This window comes from Choloepus didactylus, chromosome 22 (genome assembly GCF_015220235.1).
Source record: "Choloepus didactylus isolate mChoDid1 chromosome 22, mChoDid1.pri, whole genome shotgun sequence".
NCBI lineage: Eukaryota > Metazoa > Chordata > Mammalia > Pilosa > Megalonychidae > Choloepus > Choloepus didactylus.
In genome coordinates this window covers 7448954-7455533 of record NC_051328.1, presented here as the reverse complement: position 1 = coordinate 7455533, position 6580 = coordinate 7448954, and the positions used below count along the sequence as shown (strand labels likewise).

The 6580-nt window shown below is 42.6% G+C and overlaps 1 pseudogene; it reads right to left on the bottom strand.

Moving 5' to 3' along the window:
* Positions 1-295: 295 nt before the first annotated feature.
* Positions 296-1348, bottom strand: LOC119518970 (annotated as a pseudogene).
* Between the last annotated feature and the right edge of the window lie 5232 nt (positions 1349-6580).

Below are 6580 nucleotides of genomic sequence, written 5' to 3'. Positions count from 1 at the left end.
AAGACAAAGCTACAACAGATAAAAGACCTCAGGAATGTACATCTAATTGACAGTACATTGAATTAATCAATAGCTGCACTTTTTGCAAACTGTGGCTATGACAGTCCTGAACAAGAAGGGTTTCCTGTTTAAGCTGCAGTAACTTTTCTGACTATGGAGCATCGTTCCTTCTGTGGCACATTTTTACAGTTCCACTAATGCATTTGGGACGACTGTCTCAAAGTAATCTGCAGCTTTCCTGACAACTTCTTGTTCTCTCTCCTGCTAAGAACTGTAGCCATTTTCTGTCGAGTTTTTAGAACCTTCTGCTACCATATCCACCACTTCCACCACTAGATCCATAACCACTACCATAGGGACTGCCCGAGCTTCTTCCACCAAAACTGCCCCCTTTCATGGGTCCATACTTTGATAGCTGTTGTCCACTATAATTTCCAAAATCATTATAGTTCCCACCACAGTTACCACTGCCAAAATTTCCTCCTTCAGTGTAACCATCATATCCTCCACCACCACCATAGCCCCCCTGTACGATAACCAGGACCACCACCAGAGTTGCCACAATCACCTCCAAATCCATTATAACCACCATCACCTCCGCCATAACCACCTCTGCTGCCATCTCCACAAGCATAGCCTCCTCTTCCACCAAAGTTTCCACCACGGCCAAAGTTCCCTCCACGGCCCATAAAGTTGCCAGATCCACCGACACGACCTCTTTGTGATCCAGCAGACTGCATCTCTTGTTTAGAAAGGGCCTTTTTCACTTCAAAATTATGGCCATTAATAGTGTGGTATTTCGGAAGAACAATTTTATCAACTGTATCATGATCATTGAAAGTTACGAAGCAAATCCTCTCTTTTTTCCACTCTGCCTGTCTTCCATAACTTCTATGGTTTCAATCTTGTGATACTTTTCAAAGTAGTCTCTCAAATTATATTCTTCTGTATCTTCTTTAATACCACCAACAAAAATTTTCTTGACTGTTAGATGGGCACCAGGCTTTACAGAATCCTCTCTAGAAACAGCTCTCATTGGTTCCACTACACGCCCATCAACCTTGTGTGGTGGAGCACACATTGCCGCATCCACCTCTTCCACACAAGAGTAAGTCACAAAACCAAAGCCTCTGGAATGTTTTGTTTGGGGGTTTCTCATCACCACACAATCTGTGAGTGTGCCCCATTTCTCAGAATGTTCTCTTAAACTACCATCCATAGTTTCAAAGCTCAAACCACCAATGAACAGTTTTCTCAACTGTTCTGGTTCCTTTGGATCATGGCCCTCCTCCCCATGGCGGCGGCCAGAGTCAGGCTGGGGGCGACTGAGTGGCGGTTTTACCTCCATTTTGAGACCTGCATACATGGGTTTTTAATTTATTTTTAAATAACAAGTTTGAAGTTCTATTTGTGTTTAAGAAATTTGCAACCATGTCAGCATTATTTCCAGAAGCAGCAAAAGAAAAAAGAGAAAAGAAAAAAACTAAGAAATCTTGAGCAATGATGTCATAGTTGCATTTAAAGGACAGATGTCACCCCAATAATTAATGAATGAACAATCTCTGTATTATTTTGATGATGAATCCTGAATGTCTGACAAGAGGGTTACTGGAGCTAACAGCATTGCCTGTTACACCCAGCAGTGGTGACACACTATAGAAACAACATGGCGTTCATGTTGCTTCTGCAAAATATTTGGGGAGTTTCTGAATTAAGCCCACATCAAGATCACTCCAAGTGCCTTATCAGAGAGGAGACAGCACTTCAATAATTAGCTAGAAGAAAAGGAGGGTGTTTTTAGGTCCATCACCGTTGAGATCCTGCAAGGAGTCCCATGGTGAACCCTGGATATTCGTTAGCTTTATATCACCCAGCTCTAGTTGGCTGAGGTATGGTGGATCCTACATGTTCATTGGCTTTCATGCTGGGACTTAAACCAGACCCCCAGAAGGCATCTTGCCCATCCTCACTTTGACAGCCCTTCTGAACCCGATCCATCAACACATAATTGCAGAGGAACATATTAGAGTAGGTCAGCAAGAGATGCCATGAAGAATGAGACCCAGCTCTACCCCAGGAGCTTTCCATCTAAGTGGGGAAGTAGACCTGTGCCTGTGGGAAATTAAAGCTTCGAGGCTAAGTGCCAGATGATTCATGCAAGCAAAAAAGTCCTGTGGGGCATTCAGAGGAGGAGATCCTGAAGTCTACAAGGCAGTGCAACTTGGAAGATGGGTAGGATCTGGTAAGGGGAGTTCTAGGGGCTCTCCTGGCCAGAGTGAGACGTGTGCTTGCATTTTCCCCTCTTAGTTCAAGGAGGGAACAGCTCCAGACCCCACTGTGGTTCAGGCACAGCCCCAGCACCGAGCAAAGACTCGTATCAGGTTGTCCTATCAATGCATTTCTCATTGTGGGCTGGGGACTGCCGCCCCCCCTCTGCTCATTTACAAACCAGCATCATGATTTGGCATCCCTTCATCCTTGCCCTATCATTTGCTTAACATTTCTTTGAAAATAGATAAGTTGAGACATTACTTTATCTCTTCTTAAGCCATAACAGCATAGGTGTAATGTGGTGGTTAAAGGATTTTTTTTTTCCAAGTGCAAAAGGAAATTAATATGTAGCTATTAAAATAAAGCCCATGACATTTTGGGGAACTGTGTGCTGGGTCCTCAGATGTGGAAAAAGAATAATAAATGTTCCTTCCAAGTAGATAGTCTTGGACAGCATAATTTCATTTGACCTTCACAACAGCCCAGGGATAGCCAGCCAACAGCGATGAAAAGTAGTAACGTGATTATATCCACAAAGGAAACGTCTCTGTCAGCCTGTCCAGCCCCGACCCTCTTCTTGTGATGTTTGTGATTACAGATGAGGTAGAGAACTGGGGAAATCAGCCAGCCTAGGTTGTTTTATCAGAGAATGTATATAGGTTTGAAGAGTGTATATAAGGTTTGAAGGGGGAAATGTGAGAGGGAGGATGTTGGGATTTTGAAGGGAGAGAGACTAGAGATGGAGAGAAAGTGCTCCTTTGTGAGAGATATTAAAAGACTGGGAAAGGGGTCTATAAGTTTTGCTGGGCCTTAAGAATGGAATTCTTTGTCATTTTTTAGGACACTTCAATAAAGAATGAAACTGCCTTTCAATATATTTAGACTGTCAGGCAGATAATTTTTAAAAACATGATATTGTGCTCAGACTGGCCACAAGGCAACTTAACTTTCTGTGTATTACACAAATAATTATTTCCTTATTTCATAAGTGGGCAAACTGAGGCAAACCCCAAAAGCCCAATAACCAGGTTGGTCACCCCGTCCCCTCCACAGGCTCCTGTCAGGGGTCAAGGATGGCCACACTTGCTCCAGGGTCTCTCTGGACTGTTGCTCTCGGGCCCCTCCATAGATGTCTTTTTTTGCTTCAAATGGATGTGGCAAGAATGTGTTCTCCCAAGTCAGTTGTAAGCCGTGCCAGACAAGGGGTGGACATCCTTGCACCAAAGGGACCTCCCTCCATTCTCAAGTCAACGGGGCCCTCACCTGTTCTTCCCCTGGTGGTGGGTGGAAGGCAGGGGTGCCATCAACATTGAAAGATCACCTTCTAGAAATGCAGTAACTACCGTCTAAAGGGTTCATGAGAAGACAGAATCAAAGACATGTTGTTTTATGTTTTATACACATAAAATTCTGAATGGTAAATTTGACATGATCGGAATGATAATTCTCATCCCCATTTTTCTGCATACTTTGGGTAAGACTTGTATTGGTAGTGTCATTAATGAAGCTCAGTAACAGCCTTTGGCTCTGTGGATGAGGCAACTTCAGGAGTAATATGGTATTCAGCATTAAATACATGGTATTAGGAAACAGCAGCAGCAAGATCTACAGGCGTGCCTCATCTTACTGCGCTTTGCTTTACTGCGCTTTGCAGATACTGCGTATTTTACAAATTGAAGGTTTGTGGCAATTCTGTGTTGAGTAAGTCTAACACAGTGACATTTTTCCAAAAGCATGTGCTCACTGTGTGTCTCTTTTAACTAAGGTATGTACCTTGTTTTTTAGACATAATGCTATTGTACACTTGATAGACTGCAGTATACTGTAAATATAACTTTTATATGCACTGAAAATAAAAAGTTTGTGTGTCTCGCTTTATTGCAATATTCACTTTATTGTGGTGGTTTGGAACCAGAGCCACAATATCTCTGAGGTGTGTCTGTGTGTTGTTTCAACGCAAACCTGGCACTGTGAGGAATAACCATGTTGCTGCTTTTTCTGGCAGTAGGAGATTTGAACTTCAACAGGAATGATGAGATGGTTCCTGGATGTGAACAGGAAGAGATGGTTCATGGACACTATGAAGCATCTTCATATGCACTGATACAATAATAAACAACAATGTAAATACTTCTTTTCCACCCATTATTCTGAATCTTCGTAGATAAATCACTATATCTCACATGGGCCCATGAATTTTGCAACCCATTTTTTAAATCATCAAATTGATGGTATACACAGGGGCTGCAAAACTTATTTGCATCTTAGGGGAGGCCCTGCCTTGGAGTGAGTGAGGGCAACTCACTTAACAGCCTGTGAAGGGTCATTTGTAGGAATGAGGACACCTTGTCTCATTAAATGCCTCTGAGAGGGCGAATAACTGAAGTCAGGCAGAAACTGATGGTGCTATAATTTGAACCTGGAATCGGCTAGCTCCAAGGCCATGTTCTTTCCATTATATTGTTGTTTCTGGAGGTACAACCCATAAGGTTTTGAATCCCTGAGGATCCACTGGGCCTGGCCTCATTCTTATCCCCAGGAAGTCAAATTTAATATACCTCTCCCTCCCGGCCTCAGTGGCTGTAAGATCTGGGCTCGTTGGAGGCTTCTGACCCAGAGTGGCCCAGTCTGCGGCCCCCCTGACGAGGTGTGGTCCCCAGACCAGCAGCGTCAGGATCACTTGGGAGCTTGTTGGAGATGCAGAAGCTCAGGTCCTCCCCAGAGGTGTTTCATAAACAAGTTAAAGAAAGAGCATTGGCTTCAAGGGGAAGCACAGGATTCGGAGTTCAAACACCCATGTCCTCCTCCTGACCAGCTCTTGGTGATCTGGTATTGGTGAATGATCTGGAACAAGACAGTTGATTTCTCACTTTCAGTGTGTCATCAGTGTCAAATGGCAGCCACTTTCCTACTTGTTTTGTAGGTACAAGTCACATGAGATGATCCACAGGACAAGATTCAATAAACTGTAAAGTGCTGTGACATAGTAGATGAGCCCAAAAAGCAGAATCAGAGGGTCTTTTTTATTTTTAATCAACCTCTAGCTTGGCTCAGAAAGGCACCTAATAGCTGTTGGTGGAATGAATGGACTTGACCTGACCCTTGAGAAGAGGTTCAATTAATTAGTTAATTAATTAATTAGCTAATTTACCAAGGCACTAGCAAACATTCATTCATCTATTTAACATATTTTAATGTTTATAGCCTTCCCTCTTGGTGCTTTTAGGCTGGACATACAGTGGAGAATGAGTGGATGATATTCCTTTCTCATGGTTCACACAGACATTGATGTTCTGCCCAGATGCTCCAGAGGTGGGCTCTGTACATACTTAAGAGGGAAGGCATGGCTGTGGGCAGGGGAGCGTTGAGTGACATTGTTTTCACATAACTTCAAATCCTCGATTATTGCTGAGTTGCTACAAAGAACAGAAGTTCTTACTCATTTTCTTGGTCTTGAGGATTCTACAGAGAAAACATCAGTGTTCTGAAGCTGCTTCTGTCAGGTACCATCCGCCTGACCCCATTATGATATCCAGGGATTCTGTGGTTTGGCCTTGTGTTGACTGGTCTGATGGAGAAGGGATCTAGGCATGCATGGCAGGAGTGAATGGGTGAGCCCCGTCTGTGTATGGTGGTAATCAGGATGACCCTGGGCATTTGGGAGTTTTCTCCTAGACCCTAGATGATGACTGGAATTTCCACCATTAGTGCTTCATTTCACTGGCTCAAATCAAGCAGGTCCATTGCCTTCTAATATGAATGCAGTTGTCTCATGTATGGCAAGTACCCTGAGCCAGAGCAGTATGAAGGCCTTAGTTTGAATTTCCTACAAGGAAGCTATGTCATAGGGAATGGTGAGAGAATGTAAGCCCTGAGTTCTCAGGAATGGGGAAATAAAGCAGAGGCCAAGGCAGAAAACTAAATATTGACCATTTTAACAATTTATATTCTAAAACCTTTTTTTTTTTTTTTTTGGTATGTATGACATATTACCTAAGTTTGTTTTAGTATTTAGTGTTCCCCCAAATTTTGGCCCTCATAGTATCATCTTTACTATTCCTTCTATGCCTGTAAAACCCTGTGCTATCATGAGTTGTGTGTTTTAATTTCTGTTCCTGAATGCTATCCCTATCCTTAAAATACCAAAGTTGGTTATGAAAATAATGAAAAATAGCATCGTAAGATATGAATATATGTACTTAAAAGTATCTTTAAATTGATTTTAAATATTATCTCCATTTATGACTTAGCTTTGATCCAAGCAATGATATTAACAAATTCATGGGTTTGATGCATGTTTCCCGCCAAA